The sequence below is a fragment of the Anomaloglossus baeobatrachus genome, unplaced genomic scaffold (assembly GCF_048569485.1).
Source record: "Anomaloglossus baeobatrachus isolate aAnoBae1 unplaced genomic scaffold, aAnoBae1.hap1 Scaffold_2363, whole genome shotgun sequence".
Classification (NCBI taxonomy): Eukaryota; Metazoa; Chordata; class Amphibia; order Anura; family Aromobatidae; genus Anomaloglossus; species Anomaloglossus baeobatrachus.
The window spans coordinates 265,226-276,867 of record NW_027442030.1 but is presented as its reverse complement, the minus strand read 5'-3'; positions in this window follow the sequence as shown (position 1 = coordinate 276,867).

The following is an 11,642-nucleotide window of genomic DNA, read 5'->3' as shown; positions in this document are numbered from 1 at the left end:
ATGGATTTGGAGCATGGAGACGATTATCTCGGGATTGCAAGATAACCAAACAAAACTTTTAGTGGATTTCTACTTATTTTATTAAATATCATCTCCACCAAACAGGACAAGCTTGCATCTGTTATAGTTTTGGAGAAAAATGTGTTCATTTCATGTATGCGCGAAATGCCTTAAAAATGGCTTTAAAATGGATTTGGAGCATGGAGACGATTATCTCGGGATTGCAAGATAACCAAACAAAACTTTTAGTGGATTTCTACTTATTTTATTAAATATCATCTCCACCAAACAGGACAAGCTTGCATCTGTTATAGTTTTGGAGAAAAATGTGTTCATTTCATGTATGCGCGAAATGCCTTAAAAATGGCTTTAAAATGGATTTGGAGCATGGAGACGATTATCTCGGGATTGCAAGATAACCAAACAAAACTTTTAGTGGATTTCTACTTATTTTATTAAATATCATCTCCACCAAACAGGACAAGCTTGCATCTGTTATAGTTTTGGAGAAAAATGTGTTCATTTCATGTATGCGCGAAATGCCTTAAAAATGGCTTTAAAATGGATTTGGAGCATGGAGACGATTATCTCGGGATTGCAAGATAACCAAACAAAACTTTTAGTGGATTTCTACTTATTTTATTAAATATCATCTCCACCAAACAGGACAAGCTTGCATCTGTTATAGTTTTGGAGAAAAATGTGTTCATTTCATGTATGCGCGAAATGCCTTAAAAATGGCTTTAAAATGGATTTGGAGCATGGAGACGATTATCTCGGGATTGCAAGATAACCAAACAAAACTTTTAGTGGATTTCTACTTATTTTATTAAATATCATCTCCACCAAACAGGACAAGCTTGCATCTGTTATAGTTTTGGAGAAAAATGTGTTCATTTCATGTATGCGCGAAATGCCTTAAAAATGGCTTTAAAATGGATTTGGAGCATGGAGACGATTATCTCGGGATTGCAAGATAACCAAACAAAACTTTTAGTGGATTTCTACTTATTTTATTAAATATCATCTCCACCAAACAGGACAAGCTTGCATCTGTTATAGTTTTGGAGAAAAATGTGTTCATTTCATGTATGCGCGAAATGCCTTAAAAATGGCTTTAAAATGGATTTGGAGCATGGAGACGATTATCTCGGGATTGCAAGATAACCAAACAAAACTTTTAGTGGATTTCTACTTATTTTATTAAATATCATCTCCACCAAACAGGACAAGCTTGCATCTGTTATAGTTTTGGAGAAAAATGTGTTCATTTCATGTATGCGCGAAATGCCTTAAAAATGGCTTTAAAATGGATTTGGAGCATGGAGACGATTATCTCGGGATTGCAAGATAACCAAACAAAACTTTTAGTGGATTTCTACTTATTTTATTAAATATCATCTCCACCAAACAGGACAAGCTTGCATCTGTTATAGTTTTGGAGAAAAATGTGTTCATTTCATGTATGCGCGAAATGCCTTAAAAATGGCTTTAAAATGGATTTGGAGCATGGAGACGATTATCTCGGGATTGCAAGATAACCAAACAAAACTTTTAGTGGATTTCTACTTATTTTATTAAATATCATCTCCACCAAACAGGACAAGCTTGCATCTGTTATAGTTTTGGAGAAAAATGTGTTCATTTCATGTATGCGCGAAATGCCTTAAAAATGGCTTTAAAATGGATTTGGAGCATGGAGACGATTATCTCGGGATTGCAAGATAACCAAACAAAACTTTTAGTGGATTTCTACTTATTTTATTAAATATCATCTCCACCAAACAGGACAAGCTTGCATCTGTTATAGTTTTGGAGAAAAATGTGTTCATTTCATGTATGCGCGAAATGCCTTAAAAATGGCTTTAAAATGGATTTGGAGCATGGAGACGATTATCTCGGGATTGCAAGATAACCAAACAAAACTTTTAGTGGATTTCTACTTATTTTATTAAATATCATCTCCACCAAACAGGACAAGCTTGCATCTGTTATAGTTTTGGAGAAAAATGTGTTCATTTCATGTATGCGCGAAATGCCTTAAAAATGGCTTTAAAATGGATTTGGAGCATGGAGACGATTATCTCGGGATTGCAAGATAACCAAACAAAACTTTTAGTGGATTTCTACTTATTTTATTAAATATCATCTCCACCAAACAGGACAAGCTTGCATCTGTTATAGTTTTGGAGAAAAATGTGTTCATTTCATGTATGCGCGAAATGCCTTAAAAATGGCTTTAAAATGGATTTGGAGCATGGAGACGATTATCTCGGGATTGCAAGATAACCAAACAAAACTTTTAGTGGATTTCTACTTATTTTATTAAATATCATCTCCACCAAACAGGACAAGCTTGCATCTGTTATAGTTTTGGAGAAAAATGTGTTCATTTCATGTATGCGCGAAATGCCTTAAAAATGGCTTTAAAATGGATTTGGAGCATGGAGACGATTATCTCGGGATTGCAAGATAACCAAACAAAACTTTTAGTGGATTTCTACTTATTTTATTAAATATCATCTCCACCAAACAGGACAAGCTTGCATCTGTTATAGTTTTGGAGAAAAATGTGTTCATTTCATGTATGCGCGAAATGCCTTAAAAATGGCTTTAAAATGGATTTGGAGCATGGAGACGATTATCTCGGGATTGCAAGATAACCAAACAAAACTTTTAGTGGATTTCTACTTATTTTATTAAATATCATCTCCACCAAACAGGACAAGCTTGCATCTGTTATAGTTTTGGAGAAAAATGTGTTCATTTCATGTATGCGCGAAATGCCTTAAAAATGGCTTTAAAATGGATTTGGAGCATGGAGACGATTATCTCGGGATTGCAAGATAACCAAACAAAACTTTTAGTGGATTTCTACTTATTTTATTAAATATCATCTCCACCAAACAGGACAAGCTTGCATCTGTTATAGTTTTGGAGAAAAATGTGTTCATTTCATGTATGCGCGAAATGCCTTAAAAATGGCTTTAAAATGGATTTGGAGCATGGAGACGATTATCTCGGGATTGCAAGATAACCAAACAAAACTTTTAGTGGATTTCTACTTATTTTATTAAATATCATCTCCACCAAACAGGACAAGCTTGCATCTGTTATAGTTTTGGAGAAAAATGTGTTCATTTCATGTATGCGCGAAATGCCTTAAAAATGGCTTTAAAATGGATTTGGAGCATGGAGACGATTATCTCGGGATTGCAAGATAACCAAACAAAACTTTTAGTGGATTTCTACTTATTTTATTAAATATCATCTCCACCAAACAGGACAAGCTTGCATCTGTTATAGTTTTGGAGAAAAATGTGTTCATTTCATGTATGCGCGAAATGCCTTAAAAATGGCTTTAAAATGGATTTGGAGCATGGAGACGATTATCTCGGGATTGCAAGATAACCAAACAAAACTTTTAGTGGATTTCTACTTATTTTATTAAATATCATCTCCACCAAACAGGACAAGCTTGCATCTGTTATAGTTTTGGAGAAAAATGTGTTCATTTCATGTATGCGCGAAATGCCTTAAAAATGGCTTTAAAATGGATTTGGAGCATGGAGACGATTATCTCGGGATTGCAAGATAACCAAACAAAACTTTTAGTGGATTTCTACTTATTTTATTAAATATCATCTCCACCAAACAGGACAAGCTTGCATCTGTTATAGTTTTGGAGAAAAATGTGTTCATTTCATGTATGCGCGAAATGCCTTAAAAATGGCTTTAAAATGGATTTGGAGCATGGAGACGATTATCTCGGGATTGCAAGATAACCAAACAAAACTTTTAGTGGATTTCTACTTATTTTATTAAATATCATCTCCACCAAACAGGACAAGCTTGCATCTGTTATAGTTTTGGAGAAAAATGTGTTCATTTCATGTATGCGCGAAATGCCTTAAAAATGGCTTTAAAATGGATTTGGAGCATGGAGACGATTATCTCGGGATTGCAAGATAACCAAACAAAACTTTTAGTGGATTTCTACTTATTTTATTAAATATCATCTCCACCAAACAGGACAAGCTTGCATCTGTTATAGTTTTGGAGAAAAATGTGTTCATTTCATGTATGCGCGAAATGCCTTAAAAATGGCTTTAAAATGGATTTGGAGCATGGAGACGATTATCTCGGGATTGCAAGATAACCAAACAAAACTTTTAGTGGATTTCTACTTATTTTATTAAATATCATCTCCACCAAACAGGACAAGCTTGCATCTGTTATAGTTTTGGAGAAAAATGTGTTCATTTCATGTATGCGCGAAATGCCTTAAAAATGGCTTTAAAATGGATTTGGAGCATGGAGACGATTATCTCGGGATTGCAAGATAACCAAACAAAACTTTTAGTGGATTTCTACTTATTTTATTAAATATCATCTCCACCAAACAGGACAAGCTTGCATCTGTTATAGTTTTGGAGAAAAATGTGTTCATTTCATGTATGCGCGAAATGCCTTAAAAATGGCTTTAAAATGGATTTGGAGCATGGAGACGATTATCTCGGGATTGCAAGATAACCAAACAAAACTTTTAGTGGATTTCTACTTATTTTATTAAATATCATCTCCACCAAACAGGACAAGCTTGCATCTGTTATAGTTTTGGAGAAAAATGTGTTCATTTCATGTATGCGCGAAATGCCTTAAAAATGGCTTTAAAATGGATTTGGAGCATGGAGACGATTATCTCGGGATTGCAAGATAACCAAACAAAACTTTTAGTGGATTTCTACTTATTTTATTAAATATCATCTCCACCAAACAGGACAAGCTTGCATCTGTTATAGTTTTGGAGAAAAATGTGTTCATTTCATGTATGCGCGAAATGCCTTAAAAATGGCTTTAAAATGGATTTGGAGCATGGAGACGATTATCTCGGGATTGCAAGATAACCAAACAAAACTTTTAGTGGATTTCTACTTATTTTATTAAATATCATCTCCACCAAACAGGACAAGCTTGCATCTGTTATAGTTTTGGAGAAAAATGTGTTCATTTCATGTATGCGCGAAATGCCTTAAAAATGGCTTTAAAATGGATTTGGAGCATGGAGACGATTATCTCGGGATTGCAAGATAACCAAACAAAACTTTTAGTGGATTTCTACTTATTTTATTAAATATCATCTCCACCAAACAGGACAAGCTTGCATCTGTTATAGTTTTGGAGAAAAATGTGTTCATTTCATGTATGCGCGAAATGCCTTAAAAATGGCTTTAAAATGGATTTGGAGCATGGAGACGATTATCTCGGGATTGCAAGATAACCAAACAAAACTTTTAGTGGATTTCTACTTATTTTATTAAATATCATCTCCACCAAACAGGACAAGCTTGCATCTGTTATAGTTTTGGAGAAAAATGTGTTCATTTCATGTATGCGCGAAATGCCTTAAAAATGGCTTTAAAATGGATTTGGAGCATGGAGACGATTATCTCGGGATTGCAAGATAACCAAACAAAACTTTTAGTGGATTTCTACTTATTTTATTAAATATCATCTCCACCAAACAGGACAAGCTTGCATCTGTTATAGTTTTGGAGAAAAATGTGTTCATTTCATGTATGCGCGAAATGCCTTAAAAATGGCTTTAAAATGGATTTGGAGCATGGAGACGATTATCTCGGGATTGCAAGATAACCAAACAAAACTTTTAGTGGATTTCTACTTATTTTATTAAATATCATCTCCACCAAACAGGACAAGCTTGCATCTGTTATAGTTTTGGAGAAAAATGTGTTCATTTCATGTATGCGCGAAATGCCTTAAAAATGGCTTTAAAATGGATTTGGAGCATGGAGACGATTATCTCGGGATTGCAAGATAACCAAACAAAACTTTTAGTGGATTTCTACTTATTTTATTAAATATCATCTCCACCAAACAGGACAAGCTTGCATCTGTTATAGTTTTGGAGAAAAATGTGTTCATTTCATGTATGCGCGAAATGCCTTAAAAATGGCTTTAAAATGGATTTGGAGCATGGAGACGATTATCTCGGGATTGCAAGATAACCAAACAAAACTTTTAGTGGATTTCTACTTATTTTATTAAATATCATCTCCACCAAACAGGACAAGCTTGCATCTGTTATAGTTTTGGAGAAAAATGTGTTCATTTCATGTATGCGCGAAATGCCTTAAAAATGGCTTTAAAATGGATTTGGAGCATGGAGACGATTATCTCGGGATTGCAAGATAACCAAACAAAACTTTTAGTGGATTTCTACTTATTTTATTAAATATCATCTCCACCAAACAGGACAAGCTTGCATCTGTTATAGTTTTGGAGAAAAATGTGTTCATTTCATGTATGCGCGAAATGCCTTAAAAATGGCTTTAAAATGGATTTGGAGCATGGAGACGATTATCTCGGGATTGCAAGATAACCAAACAAAACTTTTAGTGGATTTCTACTTATTTTATTAAATATCATCTCCACCAAACAGGACAAGCTTGCATCTGTTATAGTTTTGGAGAAAAATGTGTTCATTTCATGTATGCGCGAAATGCCTTAAAAATGGCTTTAAAATGGATTTGGAGCATGGAGACGATTATCTCGGGATTGCAAGATAACCAAACAAAACTTTTAGTGGATTTCTACTTATTTTATTAAATATCATCTCCACCAAACAGGACAAGCTTGCATCTGTTATAGTTTTGGAGAAAAATGTGTTCATTTCATGTATGCGCGAAATGCCTTAAAAATGGCTTTAAAATGGATTTGGAGCATGGAGACGATTATCTCGGGATTGCAAGATAACCAAACAAAACTTTTAGTGGATTTCTACTTATTTTATTAAATATCATCTCCACCAAACAGGACAAGCTTGCATCTGTTATAGTTTTGGAGAAAAATGTGTTCATTTCATGTATGCGCGAAATGCCTTAAAAATGGCTTTAAAATGGATTTGGAGCATGGAGACGATTATCTCGGGATTGCAAGATAACCAAACAAAACTTTTAGTGGATTTCTACTTATTTTATTAAATATCATCTCCACCAAACAGGACAAGCTTGCATCTGTTATAGTTTTGGAGAAAAATGTGTTCATTTCATGTATGCGCGAAATGCCTTAAAAATGGCTTTAAAATGGATTTGGAGCATGGAGACGATTATCTCGGGATTGCAAGATAACCAAACAAAACTTTTAGTGGATTTCTACTTATTTTATTAAATATCATCTCCACCAAACAGGACAAGCTTGCATCTGTTATAGTTTTGGAGAAAAATGTGTTCATTTCATGTATGCGCGAAATGCCTTAAAAATGGCTTTAAAATGGATTTGGAGCATGGAGACGATTATCTCGGGATTGCAAGATAACCAAACAAAACTTTTAGTGGATTTCTACTTATTTTATTAAATATCATCTCCACCAAACAGGACAAGCTTGCATCTGTTATAGTTTTGGAGAAAAATGTGTTCATTTCATGTATGCGCGAAATGCCTTAAAAATGGCTTTAAAATGGATTTGGAGCATGGAGACGATTATCTCGGGATTGCAAGATAACCAAACAAAACTTTTAGTGGATTTCTACTTATTTTATTAAATATCATCTCCACCAAACAGGACAAGCTTGCATCTGTTATAGTTTTGGAGAAAAATGTGTTCATTTCATGTATGCGCGAAATGCCTTAAAAATGGCTTTAAAATGGATTTGGAGCATGGAGACGATTATCTCGGGATTGCAAGATAACCAAACAAAACTTTTAGTGGATTTCTACTTATTTTATTAAATATCATCTCCACCAAACAGGACAAGCTTGCATCTGTTATAGTTTTGGAGAAAAATGTGTTCATTTCATGTATGCGCGAAATGCCTTAAAAATGGCTTTAAAATGGATTTGGAGCATGGAGACGATTATCTCGGGATTGCAAGATAACCAAACAAAACTTTTAGTGGATTTCTACTTATTTTATTAAATATCATCTCCACCAAACAGGACAAGCTTGCATCTGTTATAGTTTTGGAGAAAAATGTGTTCATTTCATGTATGCGCGAAATGCCTTAAAAATGGCTTTAAAATGGATTTGGAGCATGGAGACGATTATCTCGGGATTGCAAGATAACCAAACAAAACTTTTAGTGGATTTCTACTTATTTTATTAAATATCATCTCCACCAAACAGGACAAGCTTGCATCTGTTATAGTTTTGGAGAAAAATGTGTTCATTTCATGTATGCGCGAAATGCCTTAAAAATGGCTTTAAAATGGATTTGGAGCATGGAGACGATTATCTCGGGATTGCAAGATAACCAAACAAAACTTTTAGTGGATTTCTACTTATTTTATTAAATATCATCTCCACCAAACAGGACAAGCTTGCATCTGTTATAGTTTTGGAGAAAAATGTGTTCATTTCATGTATGCGCGAAATGCCTTAAAAATGGCTTTAAAATGGATTTGGAGCATGGAGACGATTATCTCGGGATTGCAAGATAACCAAACAAAACTTTTAGTGGATTTCTACTTATTTTATTAAATATCATCTCCACCAAACAGGACAAGCTTGCATCTGTTATAGTTTTGGAGAAAAATGTGTTCATTTCATGTATGCGCGAAATGCCTTAAAAATGGCTTTAAAATGGATTTGGAGCATGGAGACGATTATCTCGGGATTGCAAGATAACCAAACAAAACTTTTAGTGGATTTCTACTTATTTTATTAAATATCATCTCCACCAAACAGGACAAGCTTGCATCTGTTATAGTTTTGGAGAAAAATGTGTTCATTTCATGTATGCGCGAAATGCCTTAAAAATGGCTTTAAAATGGATTTGGAGCATGGAGACGATTATCTCGGGATTGCAAGATAACCAAACAAAACTTTTAGTGGATTTCTACTTATTTTATTAAATATCATCTCCACCAAACAGGACAAGCTTGCATCTGTTATAGTTTTGGAGAAAAATGTGTTCATTTCATGTATGCGCGAAATGCCTTAAAAATGGCTTTAAAATGGATTTGGAGCATGGAGACGATTATCTCGGGATTGCAAGATAACCAAACAAAACTTTTAGTGGATTTCTACTTATTTTATTAAATATCATCTCCACCAAACAGGACAAGCTTGCATCTGTTATAGTTTTGGAGAAAAATGTGTTCATTTCATGTATGCGCGAAATGCCTTAAAAATGGCTTTAAAATGGATTTGGAGCATGGAGACGATTATCTCGGGATTGCAAGATAACCAAACAAAACTTTTAGTGGATTTCTACTTATTTTATTAAATATCATCTCCACCAAACAGGACAAGCTTGCATCTGTTATAGTTTTGGAGAAAAATGTGTTCATTTCATGTATGCGCGAAATGCCTTAAAAATGGCTTTAAAATGGATTTGGAGCATGGAGACGATTATCTCGGGATTGCAAGATAACCAAACAAAACTTTTAGTGGATTTCTACTTATTTTATTAAATATCATCTCCACCAAACAGGACAAGCTTGCATCTGTTATAGTTTTGGAGAAAAATGTGTTCATTTCATGTATGCGCGAAATGCCTTAAAAATGGCTTTAAAATGGATTTGGAGCATGGAGACGATTATCTCGGGATTGCAAGATAACCAAACAAAACTTTTAGTGGATTTCTACTTATTTTATTAAATATCATCTCCACCAAACAGGACAAGCTTGCATCTGTTATAGTTTTGGAGAAAAATGTGTTCATTTCATGTATGCGCGAAATGCCTTAAAAATGGCTTTAAAATGGATTTGGAGCATGGAGACGATTATCTCGGGATTGCAAGATAACCAAACAAAACTTTTAGTGGATTTCTACTTATTTTATTAAATATCATCTCCACCAAACAGGACAAGCTTGCATCTGTTATAGTTTTGGAGAAAAATGTGTTCATTTCATGTATGCGCGAAATGCCTTAAAAATGGCTTTAAAATGGATTTGGAGCATGGAGACGATTATCTCGGGATTGCAAGATAACCAAACAAAACTTTTAGTGGATTTCTACTTATTTTATTAAATATCATCTCCACCAAACAGGACAAGCTTGCATCTGTTATAGTTTTGGAGAAAAATGTGTTCATTTCATGTATGCGCGAAATGCCTTAAAAATGGCTTTAAAATGGATTTGGAGCATGGAGACGATTATCTCGGGATTGCAAGATAACCAAACAAAACTTTTAGTGGATTTCTACTTATTTTATTAAATATCATCTCCACCAAACAGGACAAGCTTGCATCTGTTATAGTTTTGGAGAAAAATGTGTTCATTTCATGTATGCGCGAAATGCCTTAAAAATGGCTTTAAAATGGATTTGGAGCATGGAGACGATTATCTCGGGATTGCAAGATAACCAAACAAAACTTTTAGTGGATTTCTACTTATTTTATTAAATATCATCTCCACCAAACAGGACAAGCTTGCATCTGTTATAGTTTTGGAGAAAAATGTGTTCATTTCATGTATGCGCGAAATGCCTTAAAAATGGCTTTAAAATGGATTTGGAGCATGGAGACGATTATCTCGGGATTGCAAGATAACCAAACAAAACTTTTAGTGGATTTCTACTTATTTTATTAAATATCATCTCCACCAAACAGGACAAGCTTGCATCTGTTATAGTTTTGGAGAAAAATGTGTTCATTTCATGTATGCGCGAAATGCCTTAAAAATGGCTTTAAAATGGATTTGGAGCATGGAGACGATTATCTCGGGATTGCAAGATAACCAAACAAAACTTTTAGTGGATTTCTACTTATTTTATTAAATATCATCTCCACCAAACAGGACAAGCTTGCATCTGTTATAGTTTTGGAGAAAAATGTGTTCATTTCATGTATGCGCGAAATGCCTTAAAAATGGCTTTAAAATGGATTTGGAGCATGGAGACGATTATCTCGGGATTGCAAGATAACCAAACAAAACTTTTAGTGGATTTCTACTTATTTTATTAAATATCATCTCCACCAAACAGGACAAGCTTGCATCTGTTATAGTTTTGGAGAAAAATGTGTTCATTTCATGTATGCGCGAAATGCCTTAAAAATGGCTTTAAAATGGATTTGGAGCATGGAGACGATTATCTCGGGATTGCAAGATAACCAAACAAAACTTTTAGTGGATTTCTACTTATTTTATTAAATATCATCTCCACCAAACAGGACAAGCTTGCATCTGTTATAGTTTTGGAGAAAAATGTGTTCATTTCATGTATGCGCGAAATGCCTTAAAAATGGCTTTAAAATGGATTTGGAGCATGGAGACGATTATCTCGGGATTGCAAGATAACCAAACAAAACTTTTAGTGGATTTCTACTTATTTTATTAAATATCATCTCCACCAAACAGGACAAGCTTGCATCTGTTATAGTTTTGGAGAAAAATGTGTTCATTTCATGTATGCGCGAAATGCCTTAAAAATGGCTTTAAAATGGATTTGGAGCATGGAGACGATTATCTCGGGATTGCAAGATAACCAAACAAAACTTTTAGTGGATTTCTACTTATTTTATTAAATATCATCTCCACCAAACAGGACAAGCTTGCATCTGTTATAGTTTTGGAGAAAAATGTGTTCATTTCATGTATGCGCGAAATGCCTTAAAAATGGCTTTAAAATGGATTTGGAGCATGGAGACGATTATCTCGGGATTGCAAGATAACCA